The following is a 17909-nucleotide window of genomic DNA, read 5'->3' as shown; positions in this document are numbered from 1 at the left end:
GCCTGCTTTTCCTGGCATTGCCAAGGAGCAGATTTTCACTTTTATGACACCATTCATACGTGGATTTTGAAGCAATTTACAAACACCTCCGGTAAGGAATAATCAGACAAGCGGTAGCAAAATGAAATTCAGAGCCATCTGAGTCACCTGCAATATGTTCACAGTAGCTCTATCAGAGCAAAGCTGAGCAAAGGACGAGTTAATACAAACTTAAGGCTAGTATCTATTTGATAAATACCATTCCCAGAATAATTTCAATCACAGCTTTATACCCTCAGTAGGTGAGAATCCTTGGGGAATTCTGACCAAAAATTGCTAGGACAAATAAACATATTTTGAAAAGCTGCATCCCCATCAGATCTAGGCTTAGTGCAGTTTGCAAAAGGTAAGGGAATCAGTGAGCACAGTTCAGAGTTCCCCTGTCTGACTCCCAGAAATTAGGCCGGTGGCCGTTGCGTGTGGGAGCAAACCCCCTCAGGGGGCTGAGGCACCCGTATCACATCCCAGTCATACCCCCAGTCACACAGCCCAGGAGAAGGGAATGACACAGAGCTACTCCATCACCTGTGCAGCACCTGGAGAGTCTCTTCCGAAAGCGAGCTAATGTGCCCCGGCTGTGGACCAGGCTTTAGGGTTGCTCACCCATTGCCTCAGCGGTGGCAATGCAGTGAGAACAATTTGCTGGGTCTCTGAAATCCTCAAGCTCCTCCAGTTGCCTCTGTAAGGAGCTGCCAGAAACACATGCCTACAGCGTGATTGATCTGGCATTTCCTTCCATTTCGGAAAAGGAAAGAAAGCAAGCTGCAGGACTTTGCCAGAAGCAATTCTAGTGGCAGCAAAGTTGGCTAAAAGAGAATCTCCAGAGCCTGTGGCAGCAGTCCACACTGGTTATTTTTCTTAATTCCAGCTCATAAATCCTGTAAGCACTTTATATCAACATTAATTGGAAGTCAGGGGTTCACAGTACCCCGCAGGAATTAACGCTACCGAATCAACACAAAGCCTTCCACCATGCTGCATAGGCATTTCAGCCCCACAAAAAGCCTCAAAACTTTGTTTTTATTTTGGGGCGAGTGGAATTTTATGAGCAAATACAGATCTTCTGCTTCATCTTATTCCATTAAGTGTAACAAGGCTCTTCAACCTCTCTCCTCGCAGATTACTCTAATTCAATGCCAGTCTCCAGCCACTGCTGCTAACATTTCAATACCCAGTACAAGTTCATTTAAGCCTCTTACTGGGAGCAGTACAGCATTGAGGATTTTAATTTTCTCTCCGTCTTACATGACTAATGGAGTCTGAGTGAAATTCCAGCTGTTTACTTCACGTTTTAACAGCACTGTTCATCTCAGACGGCATTTTACAAAAAAACAGCACTTACAGCCACACCCAGTGTGAGGCCAGGGCGTGCTGTATGCAAAACAACTAGTAAGAAGATACTTCGTGATCCTACAAGTTTGCAGTCTAAATAGCGAAGGAATGGGAGGGTGAAACAAGAGGGACTTGTGGATTAGGAGATCAACAGCATGGTTGAGTCCAGAATGCAGCTCAGAGTGTCAGTCTTGTGTCCTGTATGCCTCTACTGAGGCATTAACAGAGCTCTGAGATACCTCTAAAGGATCGATGCACCCATGCAGATCAGGAGAGCTGATGCAAGGACTAACCAAGAATCTCCCACAAAAGCCCACAGAATGATTTCCAAATCTCAAGCTTCTTTCCCATCTCCTCCCTACATCTCAGAAGGATGTCATGTCCACAGGTTAAGGTATATCATGGAATGGGTTAATTACAGAATAATTTAGCTTGGAAGTGATCACCAAGCTCGAGCTCCTCCTCAAAACAGGGCATGTCCCAAAGTGAAATCAGGTTGCTCAGGGACTAACCAAGTTACAGTACCTGCAAGGACAGAGACTTCACAGCCTCTCTGGGCAACCCATTCCAGTTTTAAGCACCTTCACTGTGAAATAAAATTACCTCACATTGTACCCATTGCACCTTGTCCTGTTTTCAGGTTCCATCCCTCTCTATATCCCTCCCTGAGGTAGTGGAAGATTGCAGGTGGATCCTCCCTTAGCCTTCACTAGTCCAGGGTAAACAAACACGGCACTCTCAACTTTTCCTTGTGCTTTCTAGCCAGTTGGCCCCCAGCCTGTACTCATTCGAGTTGGCAGAACAGTGCATTTGCCTTGTGAATATCATGAGGCTTCCACCAGCCCACTCCTTCCACTCGCTGAGGTTCTTCTGAAGGGAAGCTCTGCTCCAATCCGAGTAGCGACTGCTCCCCACCCCACAATTCAGTTTCATCCATGAACTTGCTGAGGGGACATGCTGCCCCTTCATCCTGATGAAGATGTTCAACAGAATCAGCCACAGTGCTGATCGACTGTAGCTGCCTGCCAGTTTTACTCCAAACCATTCATCAAACCATTCATTATCGTTCTTTGAGTCGACAGCCCAGTTTTCTGTCCACTATCCCATACACGTCTCCCCAGGTTAGCTTTGGACAAAGAGGGCATTGAAGACCATGTCAGAAGCCTTGTCACCGTAAACAACACCCACTGCTATTCCTTCATCCACAGAGAAGTCATTTAATTCTAGGAGGTAATGAATTGGTCAGGAATCACTTGTCCTGCTCCGTTTGTGCCGTTCTCAATTATCTTCTTGCTCTTTGTGTGCCTGGGAAGTCGCTTCCAGCATGACTTGCTCCATAAGCTCTTCAGGGACTGAGGTGATGCCGCCCAGCCTGCAATTCATGGAGTCCTCCTCCTCGCATTTTTGTGGACCCTCATTTGTTTAAGAAACTTGTGGGAGGCTGGATGGGAAGGAAAATTTAAGTAATGAGAATGAAAAGCAGCCCAGTGGAACATGAAACCACAAAGTCCTTACAGTGTTTCCTTTGCTTTATTTGGTAGCAGGGGGGGGAAAGAGTATCCTGAGCTGACACCTGCTGTGCCAATTTTCCACCTGGAATGCTATTAACAGCCAAAGTACACAGCTTTGGAAACAGAGTTATTAACTGCCAGATCTTTCCTAGGGTGTCACACAGGAGAACACTATAATCAAGCAGGTATCTGGTTAGAACTGAAACAAGGAAATATTTCTGCTCCTTCAACTCCCGCCGTAGACTAGAAGATACTTCTCTGTAAAATCTGATGTTCGCAAAGAAAATCAGGAAAGATACTTAAAATTGTAGAAAGGAAACTGAATGCCAGATTCTCATCTCATGACAATTTCCTTTTCCTTTGAGAAGTCCAGCTCCTGTTAGCTAATAGTGTCTCCTACTGCTTTCAGTATGTTAGACTGAGTGCACAGCCAACATGAAAGAAGAGTCAAGACCGGTGCGTATAAAATTAGAATTACAATCTGATGTTGCTGGTTCTGATAGAACAATAAAAACAACTTTTCTCTAGAAAACATTATGAAATTTAAAGATAACAACTGAATATTTGACAACCAAACCCATCTGTATTACCCTGAGAACACTCAAGCAGAGCCTGGAGAGAGAAAAACTGGAAAACACTACAGCATTCAACTCAATAAATTAAACAAGGTGTTTATTTTAGCATTAATACAACTTCAGTGGAATATTTCCTGGAAAATTTTTAAGTACATATGAGCTGAACTATGTTTAAGAGCTGCAGGAGTGTCTGTCTGTGTAGGTAACATTCCCTTCTCAGAGCTCATCCAGCGTTTGACACCCTTACTTTCTTTGCCATAGATCTTTACTAGGCACTCTGGTCACCTCTAGTTTAGCAGCCACTTCCTCTCTTAGACTCCTTTCTAAGGTATCAATATTTAAAGAAGAAAAAAATAAAATCAGAAATGGATGGCCTAGGAGTGACTGCTCCTTTCACAGGCATTAGCTTAATCTAGATAATTTCCCAGGAAGATTCAGTAACATGTATAAAATCAGTCAATATTTAGTACAGAGCATGACATTTAAAATAACATGGGTTACCCAGGAGCCAAGTCTTATTGACTTTCCATGACATTTATTCTTCCTAATACCTCAGTTGATTTAGAAAGTGGAACTTGGTAATTTTTGTAATGTAGTACAGTTTCTTCCCCTCCAGATCTCTCTGTGCCTTGCATGGGCTTAATGAATGATATTTTGAAGTATTAGGCATGATTATGACATTCTTGCTTTACATCTAATCTGGCTTAGACCTGTGCAGTTTGCATCTGCTTCTTTGACTTATAAGACTTTATACCAACATTGTTGTGGTACAAAACTAACAGAGACCATCAAACACAACTTGATTTTCAGCAGCCGTCTGGAGCAGTTTAAGGTGTTACTGCCCTAAAAGCTGCTTGTTGCCATCTCCTGGCTGGAAGTTAGGAGGAAGGAAGATGCTCTTCCTGCATCAAAGCCAACAAGCCAGAATGTGGGAGGCCTCCTCATTTGCTCCAGGGCAAGGTCAAAGGCTTGAAGCATGCCGGTGGTGGCTGGCGCTACACTGGCTGATTTTGCGCTGCACTGCACCATGACCAACTTGACACTCTGCAGCTGGCGTGCTAGCCCCCAGCTGAACAACGGATTTGTCGCTTTGGCCACCTTCTAGGCAGCACGTCTGTCCACATCTCCTCAGTGTCTACACGGCCTGATTCAAAGGCACTGGGTCAGCAGCAAACCCAAACTGACAAAGCAGGCAGGGCAGTTTTCTGCAGAAACTAACACCTCAGAAAGCATTGTGCTAATTACTGGTGAATGCTACCTTAAGAACAAACAAAAGGATGTCTAACTATAGAAAATCTGACTGTGTACACACCATACAACCATTACGTTTCACATGATAGCTATCACATGGATAGCACAAATCCCTTTACCTACCGTGGAAAGATCCCAAAGCCCCTAGCCCACAGCTCTGCAATCCAGCAATTTAAAACAAGGCAGAAGAAGTGTTCGCTGTTAGTAGCTCATAACAGAAGTCTTCTGCATTCACATGCAACCTGCACCACAATCCCGATCTCAAAGATACAGAAAAATGAGCACATTCGTAATGCTAGAAGTTGGTCTTCTATTCCAAAATTAGACTCAAGGATAAGATCAGGCCATGATTCACGTTCATGTTGCAAGAAAGTGTGCTAGCATAGGTATTATTAATTTACAGCGGCTGTCACCATCCCTCGCCTCCAAACCTTTGTTGGGAGAGGAAACAAGTAGATGTTTCTCCTTTCCTTCAGCGCAAAGCTGGCAGTCTCTTTGCCGGGACAAAGGTTCAAGAGCATCTGTGCAAAGCCGAGCTTTTCATTAAGCAAAGATTCCTAAATTAAACTTGGTGACTAAAATTTGTGTGGAGAAGAAAAGCCTGTAAAACACTGAAAACAGCAACAAAGCTATTAAAGCAATTTCACGTTAGAACTCAAGTTAACAGTGAAAGAAATAATAAGCTTACTAAGTCAAACCCTTCCCTGCAATGACTGAATTGCTTTCAAGCGAACTCTTCATGACAGCATGTGACTTAATTAGGAAGCTCCACATTTTAATTCAACATTCACAGCCTGCAAAACTATCAAAAGGTGTCCATCTATTTATTTTATATAATTGCTAGAATTTAAATGAAAGTGGTAGAATACAAATAGAGGCTCTGGCTTGGTTACCGTAAAAGTGCTAATAGACTCTGCAGGCATTTTACAATCCAGAAGTAATTGCTTGAGTCGGTACTAACATCGTGCACAGCAACGTTTGTGGATTTTGTTTGTCTGTTTGTCTCTGCTAGGAGAGACCACCAATTTTATTAAGTGGGTAAGGAACTCGGCTCGCTGAATTTTTTTCCATTCTATTTTCAAAATGGAGCTCTGGAGTCTCATTTATATCCAGAAATAAACATTACCACTAGACTTCATAAACTGCATGCTGTTGTGGTTTGGTTTGTTTTTTAAGAAAAATCTTTAGAAATAGGATAGGGAGAGAAATTTGACAGAGTCAGATTTGATCTTTGCCTTTATCTATAATTAATGTTGTTAGAGTTTAGGTTTTTTAGCGCATTTATTGATTTGTGAACTACAAACAGCACAACACAACTGGGTTGCATACAACGTTCTTCTGCTGTAAGATATCACGGGAAGCATTACAGGGATCAATTAACACGGCCACATCAGAACCTTGTGAAATAGGGAATGTGGCTCTGCTAAAAGCCAACCCACTTAGGACATGAATTTTGCATACTGACAAAAGAAGAGTGGAACGCTGTGACTTCTTAGCAAATACATCCCATAGAAATAAAAGAACCTCACTGGTTTTGTGAAACATTTTAAGACAAGAAATCAATCAGCATCAAATAACCAAAGCAAGCTTTAATTCTAGATACTCAGTGAGTTAGAAGGCATAAAGGTGAGTCTGCAACATTAACGATCTCAGGTGGAAAGGTACCAACATAAAGACATGGGCTTTCAGGAGCCGCCTCTAACGCACAGGACACTAACAGTAAAGGTGATATTTCGGTAGATTCCAAATCAACAAAATCTAAGTAGATTTTCATGAGAGTTGCAGAAAGGAAGCCTCCTTGCCTTCCGAATCACTACTGAAATGCACCAAGGAGAAAAGCAACAGGAGTACGGAGGAGTGATACGCACCCAACCCAGCTTTCCAACTCCTGTTTTGTGAATATATTATAATACTGCAGTCGAGACGAAGAATCAGAGCAGACTATGCTTTCTAAAACCTCAGCTGAAAGACCCAGAGGCATTGAACTACATGAACTGTGCATCTGTGCTCAAAAAAAAAGGGAAAAAATGATATCCCTAACAGGATTTAAACCAAGGGATCAACAACCTGAAAGTGTCAAAACTAGCACTGCCATCCATTTGTGACACGAGGAGTCTTAATAGAGTTTGAGGTCAAAAGGAGTTGAGAGTGCTTTTATTTTCACAAAACAGCGCAGTTACAAAGTTTTACTTCCTTTTAATACAGGTAACTCCAGTTCTTTAAACCAAAGGGCTCAGAAAGCTTTCCTTGAATGTATGAAGCTTTTGTAGTCCCCTGCCATCCTTCTAGCAGCCCTGCTCTAGCAGAGGCTGAATAGAGCTGTTAAATCAGTGTACGTGTCCACGCGACCTTCAGCATGGAGCGGTTTTTCCTGCAACCATGAAGTGTCTACAGTGGTGACAAGTTATTCTCTGAGTAATCTGGTGTGTATATATATCACCAGCTGATATGAGATTTCACGTAGTAATCTCACTCTGCTCAGCGGAGTTAGCGTGACATATGCTGCTTTGTGATATAGAACGGAGTAAAATTGAGTTTTATAATGTAAGTGCTGACAAAAATTGTACATGAAATACCAGTAGTGCAATGAATACAGGGCAAACAGAGCCACCATTATGGGCTCGGTAATATCTCATACACAGTCCTTGATTTTCAGAATTAATTTCACTGGGAAATGGAATGTTTGACAAGACACAGAGGGGATTTTTAAGAGGGCTATTGGCAGAAGCGACCTCAATTTAACATATCAGCTGAAAGATAGTACCTCTCATCGCGTAGCTGCTTCTAAAATCATTCTTCAGTGACAGCACCAAATAAGAGTCAAAGTCCTGGGGCAAAACTACAAACAGCCTCATAACTTTCTGCTTCAAAAGTGAGTCCATAGTGACAATTAACGCTCTGCCATAGCCAGGGACTTCATGGATGAATAGAAATTCATCAGGACTTGCAAGTAATGCAGAGACCATTTTTCCATTGGGCAAAACTAAAACCTCTTTTAGCTTCAAACGTCCCCAAAAATACTTCCGCGAAGGTCTTTTCCAACCTAAAAGATTCTACAATTCTTCATCTCCAAGAAAGAGGCACCAGTCTTATTTCACAAATAACCCAACAGAGGCTAAAGGACACAGGTTGGAGAGAGATGCTAAGGCTAGAAAGGTGAATTTTCAAGGACTTCCTGGCAGGGAACTCTCACGAAGCTCAGTGAAAGCTGTGAAACTGGGAATTTTAAAAATCTGCCTACACTGATTTGCTTAGCATGGCACATTAGGAGTAAAGTAATAAATTAAACTTGTGGGGACCAGCCCTGTGCCCCTCCCAGCCTTGAAGATGACAGCTTAGGCCTCTTATTGTCTTTGTTTCCCAGTCTAAACATCCTACATTTCCATGTTCTTAGGCTGCTTTATTATCACTACAGCACATCTTTCCCAAGATACGTTGCTTTCCACATTCTTAACCCCATATATAATTTGTGTCACCTCGGGAGTGGGAAGATTTCCAAAGCACCGTTAACATTTCAGTTATCAGCTTCTCATTTTTTAAATTAATATTTACAATATTCATAAAAAATTCATACTTACTACAGCAATCTGTATTATTCGCATGCTAATGATGAGAGTAAAAGAATTCATTAAAAATAAATAAAAATCAGCAGGCAGAAAAAAGGAACCATAAACATTTCTAGACACATGATATTTCCAAGGAAGGAGAAAAAAAATGAAGCAGCTCTACTAAAAATTCAGATTTTCATGTCAATACAAGGGAGACTGGAACATTAAATGCTGGGAGTGAAATATGAATCTTCTGTTTACAGAGAAATTGCTCAGTTGGGGTCTGTACAGCCTAACAGGGAGACATTTGATAATTTCAAAATAAAGACTAGATGTTAAATCTCAGTTTAGACCAACTTCTGTGTAAATCTTGTTCTCCACTATTTCTTTCTGACACGCTTGTTTCATTAAAACAGAAGCTTTAGAAAAAACTCCCATCATCCTATTTTCTTTTATATCACTCTTTTCTTTTAATAACCACAACAGATTCTGATATTATAATTATCTAAAAAATCAAAGCCTCTCCCTCACCTCCCCCACTGTGATTTCCGGATACTCTGTAGGAAATATCAAACCCGAACAGCTCATGGGCACCAACCCTCATTTGTTTCTACGGAGGGCTTCTGCCTCATCAGGTACGTGGGGGAGAATTGCAGACTAAGCTACAGGATATGAAACAGCATCCTTTCTCCGAGGCAACGCGAGCTTATCTAATCCACCTGAAAGCCACGGATTTAAGTCACTGTGCCCTTCTATCTGTGCTGCCTACAATCATACAAGCAGTCGCAGAGGTAAACACAATTTGCCCGTATGGGTGGATTCAACAGAGGGGAAGAAACCCACCCGAGCGTCGTGTGTCCTAAACAGCAACACAACGAGAGCAGGTCACTCTCGTGCCTAGCAGGGTAACACCGCTGATTTCAGAAAACTAACAGCAAGGATAAATTTAGCTCTGCTTAATGAAGATGAGAACTGTACACCCTCTCTTCTCTGAGTCGCAGTAAAACATCAGAGGATGCATTCTCAGTATGGCTTACATTTGTTTGGTTTTTATTTGATGTCAGTCAGCGTCAAAAAATAGAATACTTTCATAGCAGTAAAAAACAATTACTCCTATACCTCCTACTCTTCCTTAGCTAAAGGAAAGAAATGATATTAAAACATCACGAATTGCTGTTTTCAATAGAGGATTTTTACCCGCAATGACTTTTTTCCAAACATGCATAAATTTGAGGAAAAGGCTTGCTGTCCTTGCAAACACGAGTGAGATAAAATTTGATTTTATTGATTTTCAAAGGCATTTACAGAACACAAGCTAACGTATAAGAAGAAAATATTATTTAAATGTTTTCACGGGTATGTTCCTTTTACTTCAGAACTTTAGGAAAATAATTTAAGATCTTTCTAACTGTTTTATGCTGGCTGTCACTTCTGTGTGCCATACGAGGCAGCAGCATTTCTTTATAAACGCGATGGGTTTTATTTTCAATATGGTCCAAGCACTGGGTAAGCATTTATGATTAAATCATAGAAATCAACCTTATCCTTTTTTAATCAGTAAGAACAAATACACCAACTTTGACGTGACTGAAAAGAGATAAAAACTAGGACATGGGGATTTTTGTAATGCCATTACTAGCGCTGTGTGATTTCTAAACAAAGAAATATATCTTAAGTGTTCGGTTCAGTCTGAGATACACATCGATATGCTCGTCAAAGAGACGTGCGGGTACCCTGACACGAGGTCAGCCCGACCGTTGTGGCTATCTGTGCACGTACTGTATGCACACTTCATCTCTGAACACCAGAAAACACTTTTTCATTGTGAAGGTGACAGAGCCCTGGCACAGGCTGCCTAAAGAGGCTGTGGAATCTCCCTCCTTGGAGATCTTCAAAAGCCTCCTGGACACGGTCCTGGGCAGCCTGCTCTCAACCTGCCTCAGAAGGCGTGCTGGAAAAGACAACCTCCAGAAGTCCTGCCCAACAGCAACCAGCCTGTGTGGTTCTGTGATCCCTGGCACCAACAGTGTTAGAGAGAACAAGAGACATCAAGGATAAGCAATGAGTACTGTGGCATGTCACAAATGTTGCTGAAGAAAGAAGAGCTGAAATGGAAATAGCAAACTCAACTTTTGCAAACGTTTATGAAGTTCTTCCTAAGGTCAAAAATCTTTTTCACTCATCCCTAGTATTCGGTCTTCCGCCCTATCCATTTAACTAATTATTCAAAGAAGCTGCAGAAGGAGGCTCTTAAGGAGAACCCTGAGCTTTCTAGATTTTTCTAGATACATTTGCTACAACTGACATATGAAAAGCGATTCAAGTGCCTAGAGACAGGTATCTCAAAACATTTTAAATGAGACATTAGCATAGGTCTGGTGTAAACAACACAAGACTTACCAAGACTTGTGCCCTTCCGGAGCAGCTGCCAGAGGCCAGGTGGGATACGTGGGGTGTCTACAGAGGGGCTCCACACACTTAGCACCTGAATGGCTCGCTTTGTAACTTGCATGGTGGAAAAAAACCAGAATTCTGCTGCCAGCCCTACCAATGGATACAAAAGCTCCACAGCGGCAGTGCTGGTAGAACAAAACAAAGCCTGACACCCGGGTTATGCCTTGACACTTTGGAAGTCAAAACTCTGCTTGGTTTTAATAACATGTCACTGTTTCCAGACTAATACATTGCATGTCAGCTGGGCTCCTCTGCTCCAAGTGATCTTTTCTTCCAGAAAGCAGTGAGCTGTATTTCACGTAAATGCAGGAGTTCAAATAAAGGGCACTTACATGGCAAGTGGAGGAATGCTGCAAACGATGTTCCAGAAAGTCCCTAAACGGACTGAGATCTCACCATAGAGCACTGAATTTTCTAGAAGAAAACACAATTGATTCTACAGGAACAAGTTTCTCTAAACTACAGATTTATATTTATCTAGGGTACAGACTTCTCTAAACTAGAATTTCACCAAAACATACAAGGAAAATATATCATAACATGATGAATATACAACTCCTGTTGTATGCAGTCTGACAGTGATCAGGCTGCCACAAATTTTCTGGAGCTGCAAGAGGAGAACATATGCGAAGACCAAAATATTTATGTGCACACACAGAGATTAGATGCAGAATTTCAGCCATTGCATTTTAATTTTTCCTTTTGCTCATAGCTTTCATAAAATTTATTTGGAGTTTAAAATACTGGTATTTCTCTATGTCAACTTGGTACATGCATAAATACTAACTAAAGAAAACAGAAGATGCAAATAGAGTCGGAGTGAATTTACAGCTTGTGTAGCATTTACCCCTCTAGGGCCAGCCCTATCTTTTCTTGGGTGTACAGTGTCTGCAAGAGATATTTTTTCACAGCAGCCTGCATGGTGCGGTGTTTTACATTTATAACTAAAGCAGTGCTGTTAGCACGCCAATGTTTTAGCTGTCACTGAACAGTGCCTGCCCAGCAGCAAAGCCTCCCCCGAGTTTTCATCCTGCCCGCCCCCCAGCAGCTAGGCTGGGGGCAGGCAGGAGCCAGGGAGAGGCCATGGCTGGGACAGCTAACCCAGTCTGACATGCCATGCAGTGCCATGCTCAGCAATAAAATTTGGGGGCGTCTTTCCAAGGGAGTCTCTTCTCGAAGATCGGCTGGGCATCAGTCTGCTGGGAGGTGGTGATTGCCTTTCCATCACTTGTGGTTTTATTCCTTCCTTCACTTCCTAAATTGTCTTTATCTCAACCCAGGAGTTTTTCTTGGTTTTGCCCTTCTAATTCTCTCCCCATCCTGCTGCAGGGGAAAGTAAGCAAGCAGCTGGTTGGCGCTTAGTTGCTGGCTAGGGTCAACCCATCACGTTGTGCAAACAGAGCAAGATAAATGTGTGCTGTCTCTCCCATTTAGAGACTCTGCCTGAAGGGTGACACTGCCTTAACCCATCATCTACCTTCTCTCAGCACTTTCCACTTACTTGGTGATCTGCAGAGCCCTTAATAAAGGGAGGCAAAATCTGAGAAGCAAAGAGCTGGGTAAATTTGTTTGCTCCCAACTGGGAATGTGTTCCTTACAAAGCAGGAGCAGCATAAGGATATTGCCATTAATGCCCAACTATTTCCTGTGCTATGCTCTTGCCTGACCTTGCCTGTAGGTGTGCTGGCCAATTGATTGCACGATCTGTGTAGTTTACTGAAATGCTGGCTCTGAAACAATCATTTGCAACATAGAAAGGTATGAGAACGGGGCCTCTGAGGCTGTCGCAGTCTTTGTCAGAAGATTACAGCACCTACTTTACAGAGATAACTACTCCGTTATCTCTGAAGGCTCAAATTCTTGTTAGTACATCTTCAGTAATTCAACTGGTATTAACAATTGTTATTGAAAGACAAGAAGCAACAGTCCGAAACATCTCCTTCTGTTCAAAATAACGGAAAAGCTGTCGAATCTATGTGTAGACAGTCACTGATGTGTCTGCAGAGCAGTTCGGAGCTGTCTGACGCAAGCTGCCTCAGATACCAGTTGCCTTCCAGAAGTACAACCAGCTCAGGGCTAGCCAGCGTCACTTACTGTGCTGTGACACAAGGAGGGTTTTGTAGCAAATACAGAATTCTTTGCTACTTCCAGGCTACCGTCAGCGTGTGACTCCCACAAAGCTGGCCTAAGTGGATCTGTCCTACGGAACACGCGTCACTGTAAGAGCAGTATGGACAGACCCTTTGGTTTCTGTGCATTACACAGAATTAGGAAGATTAACACATTAACAGTTCGTAACTGCAACAGATTCTTACAAATATTTTTCCTATGTATTTGTCCCATTTTACTTAAAATAACTCCAGGCTAACTGTATTTCTCATTTGCGTCAGCTCTTTCAAACTTGCATGCCTCATTCCAAGGAAGGAGTGGATTTTTATAGCTGTAACCCGACAGTAATTTTATTCGTTAAGACTTTGCCAGCCAAGGCACTTGGGAAGCCGTAGAACAGTAATAAACACATATTTTAAAAGACACGATAGAAATATCATTTAAAAAATAGACTTAAAATACAAATTAAGAAAGCAGAAAACTACAGGACAGCACTAGTCAGGAAAGAAAAAAAAAAAAAGCTTTAAGCTCTTTGAAATGGATGAGCCTGCTTTGTTCAGTAATAAAGATGAAATAAAGAAGAAGCTACGGTGGTTCTCCACCTTAATGCTTCACCACAGCACAAGCATAATTATCAATCAACACTAAAACCATGAACACGTGTATCTCTAGAAATGAACACGGTGCAGTTGAAGCAAGATATAATAACAAAAAGGTGGTGTTCTTGACCACAAATAACCATAAGATCTACAACAAGGATAGCCTGAGCACAACCCAAGAACGAGTGCGTGAGCAGAGAGGGAAGCCGTGTGGTGAAGAGGCTTTTCCACGCCAAAGAAAGCAGACATGGCAATAGAAAGTGCAGAGCAGGAGGTAAGAGAGGAAGAAGGAGAAAGGACAGAAAAGCCAAAATCAAAGGACCAGCAATGGGTTTTATAGGGAACAAGAAGCAGCTTCTCCGGACAGGTCGGTGCAGAGAGAGGCAGTGGGGGCTGGTCATGGGTGCTGAAGGAAAGACTACATGGTTTAAACTGCAGCAGCAGAATTCCTACTTAACACAGAGACGTACAGATTCTCTTCCTGGTATTTTCTTTTATAAACATCTATCACAACAGCATTCATGGTGCTGAACCATTAATTTTCTGGTTTCTGATTGATTAATAACACATTAACCTGAGGTGATTCATAAATCTGAGGTGACCTTTAGAACAGCAGTGGAAATACTTTGGGGGACGACTCTTGCAAAGCTTAAAGCAGCCACACTCCTGCTTTCTGAACAAGCTGCAAGTCCTGCGGATGTCAAACAAGGGCTTTCACTCACTCCTGTCTGTACCTGCCTGGCACAGGTTTTACACTCAAATAAATGCCAATATACTACAGATAACAAATATAGAGAGTTGTATCACAGATATACGTGACAGAACCCAAGAGATTTCAAGGAAAATCTACCACCACCACCCCTTAAATTTCGCCAGTCTAACTTTAATGTTGATATGAGCTCTTACAACAGGGTTGAAGTTGTGTGTTCACCGATGCTTGTGGAAAGGAAATAACACGTGAAGTCCTCATTTGGAGACAGCTTTGGAAATTGTGGCCTCCACAAAAAGCACCAAAAGGGCATCTGGTAGATTTTATTTATGTGGAAATCAGGTACGTGGAAGCGTTTTATTTCCTCCCAACTCCAGCTATTTTTAGCTGAACATTTTGTCCCTTTTCTGGCAAGACCCACCTAGCTAGATTAGGGCTGAATGCAGAATACCCATTGCCTCACCAGAGCATTCACCCACTCATTAACTAAGCACAGAAACACAATTAAAAGCTTCTAAAAGGAGCTGGATAAAAGCAGAAGATAACCTTTTTAATTTTTGCTTTGTGCTTCATGTCTTCATAGCTCCTGAATAGACTTGCAGAGCAGCAGCAGCAGGAGCATTCCTCCTTTGTTAGCCGTCCTGATGCAGGAGGAGCAGCCTGCCCGTGTCACTGAGCTGTGAATCAGAGCGCTGAAACACCATGCCTAAACAGAGCTCCGTGCACTGGCCCAACCAAGCATGCGGTTTAACCTCGTCAGTCATCAGACAAAAAAAAATAAATGTAAAAAGCAAGAGAGAAACATTTGCACAAGTCACACTTGAGCAATAAATAGCCAGGCCTCGGGTTCTTACAGCACTGCTGGCAGCCTATTTGCCTAGCACCTGGCTTGGCAGTCCGTCACCATACAGCATTCCCTTTGACTAATACAAATCACTTGCACACGAGGGCAGCAGGAATGAGCCCGCAGCAGCTAATTCATCAAATCTTAAAGAAAAATTAAGAAAGAAAAATGTAGATCTGCATGTCCAAATACCATTCCAATAACAGCATTTCTGCCTCCGTGCAGAAACAGACACCAGCTTCTGTCTTCTTGGCAAAACCCGAATGCAACAGGAGAGGGGAGAGAACAGGCTAACGCAGCTGACCTCCTCTTCTGTCAACTTGTTCTGATAAGTTGAAAGAGAACAATTTATTTTTAAGAAAAATATTACGAAAATCAATGGCACCACACTAAGAGTCTATGAGAATCACAACTGATTTGAAAAGCCTTTACCCAAAGCTCAATAATTTTGTCTCAAGGCATAAAGTCACATCAGGATGATAAAAGATTGTTTCTGTACACGTGAACAGCTTGGTTCTGGCTGGTAACTAGTTGCTTACGTAAGAAGACAGACAGACAAAGCTTGATTGACAGAGCTTTTCCATTTCTATATTGCCAGGAATGTTACAAGACATATACGAGTGTCCCTGATAACGAGGGCTAAAAGAACAACCCATAATAGATAGCCATTTGCAAATCCTTGGGACACCAGATGACTTATGCAGGAATATTACAATAAATTTTCTCTGAAATTGTTGCACGCTGCTTTGGGGTAGGATCTCTTCTGCGTCCTCCTAGGAACAGAATTTTTGTTATTCTAAATTGCTCTAATTAGCTCTCTCCAGAGCCCTGTGGCTATAGCTATTAGATTTCCAACACAGCGACAACCTTCTCCAGGCAACAAGATAGTTACAAAATGTACCTTTCAAATTAGTTAGCAAAAAGCTATGTGAACTCGGAGAGTACTCTACAACCAGAATGAGATGTACGATTCTGTATTTTCAGCCTACGGAGAAACTAGGCAGAAAGTAGGTATTACACGTTCTCTCTTGGGAGAGATTTCTTTAAATGTCTGCACTAAAAATTATGAATTTTGAACACAGATTAATTATTTTCATAGTGCTCTCATTAAGAGGAAGGAAGGCTACACCCTCCCCACCCCACCTGTATCTACATGGGACTTAGAGTTTCTGGACTCGAGTCATGATTTAATCTCCATTGTCCTGTCTGAAATGTTTCCAGGGCATAGCTGATCCTCACGGAGATTATTTATTTTTTATTATTATTCTGCACACAAGAATCTGCCCCTTAACTTTACAGTAGGGATCTTCCTGGAACAGGCTATAGGATACTACAGGTAAGTGTTCTTTTCCGAGATCTTTTCTAAAGGGCACAGGTATGAATAACAAGTTTGTTTTCACCACTGAATAGTTCAGTAACAGTCTAACAGCTAAATTAACATTTTTAAATTTTATTTCGTTATTTCCTGATAACCGGCTTGAAAGGTCACTGCTAGAATATTTACAAAGATATTTTTTCATTCCACTTGCTCCCACCATCGTTCAATATTTGGTTCTGATTAGGCTGACATATAACATATCTGATCGGGGAAGATATGATACCCTTTTGCGTGAGCCTCAAAACTTTAATAATACAATTCATATTTGCAATACAAGTGTAATGACATTCTGTTTACGGGTTGCATATCAGTAGATAATATCTTAGCATTAGGAGACAGGACTAGTACTCTTTTTTATAGAAACAGAAATGCCTTAGTTTTTCATTTAATTTTTTGAGCACAAATCTCACATTGATGGCATTTTTCATCTCAAAAGATTACAAGTCTCTTTTCTACACGGGTAAAGTTGATTACAAAAAAGAGACTTAGCATTCCTTTGACATTTTGAATTTTCAAAATATCACAGAAACTCCCTTGTGCAGTCTGAACAACTTTCTTGCAAGGTACTGAAAGTTTACTACCCTTGATTTGTAGTCATGTGGAAATTAGGTTAAATAACTGCACATTGCTACAAAGTGAATCACTAGAGGAACCAGGAATTATGTCCAGACTACCTGGTTCTATCCCTGGTTCACACAAATCAGAGGTTAGAGTCACTTCTAACCACACCAAGTTGAAAAGCAACAACTGCTTTATGTTAATGTTTTAGAATTCAGGATAAGCATTATTTGTCATCAAATAATACTCAAACCCAGTATTTATGTAAAGAGCAAAAGACCGTGTGATACAGAGAGGACTACTCAGGAACAAAACTATGCTTGTTATTGAACATCTGTGACTGCCAACCATGTCAAGCAACAGATGCTGAATACTAATTAGCTGAGTATTAAAAAAAAAAAAAAAAGAAAAAGAAAAACCCCAACACAAGCCACTAGGTGGCACTACAATTAAAACAAAACAGACTAAAACGGTGTAAATCAGAACAAAGCATGCGAAAGTCTTTTTTTTTTCTTTTTCTTTTTCTGTTTTTTTTTTTTTGGTCAAAGAGTCTTCCAAAGTGGGACAGTACGTACAGCCACCATCAGTCATGATGCAGACAAGCTCTGGGTGATCATGCATGCTCTTGTTTTGTGCTGCTCATGCTCCTCAGTCTTGACCCAAAATTCACTTTCACTGTAGATTATCTTGAAAATTTGCTTGCAAAAGGCCTATGAACTATCATTTGGGGTAAATGGGTCCTAATATAGGAATTAACTCATTTCAAAAGTCTTGAACCCAATATATTTTATTCAACTCTTAAGACATACTGGCAATGGGCTCTTTCCAACCTTCTCTTATCAATTCTGCCATTTGCTGATCAATCATTGATCAAGCACAACTTCCAGAGATGGTAGGCAGCTGAGAACAAAGAAAGGCTGACACAGGAAGCTACATGCTAAGGGTTTCAGGAAAATTCAACGGACAATGAAGATAAGACAGGCAGACTGGTTGTCTAGCCTT

The sequence above is a fragment of the Cygnus atratus genome, chromosome 4, assembly GCF_013377495.2.
Source record: "Cygnus atratus isolate AKBS03 ecotype Queensland, Australia chromosome 4, CAtr_DNAZoo_HiC_assembly, whole genome shotgun sequence".
NCBI classification, from domain to species: Eukaryota; Metazoa; Chordata; class Aves; order Anseriformes; family Anatidae; genus Cygnus; species Cygnus atratus.
This window is presented reverse-complemented; position numbering follows the sequence as displayed.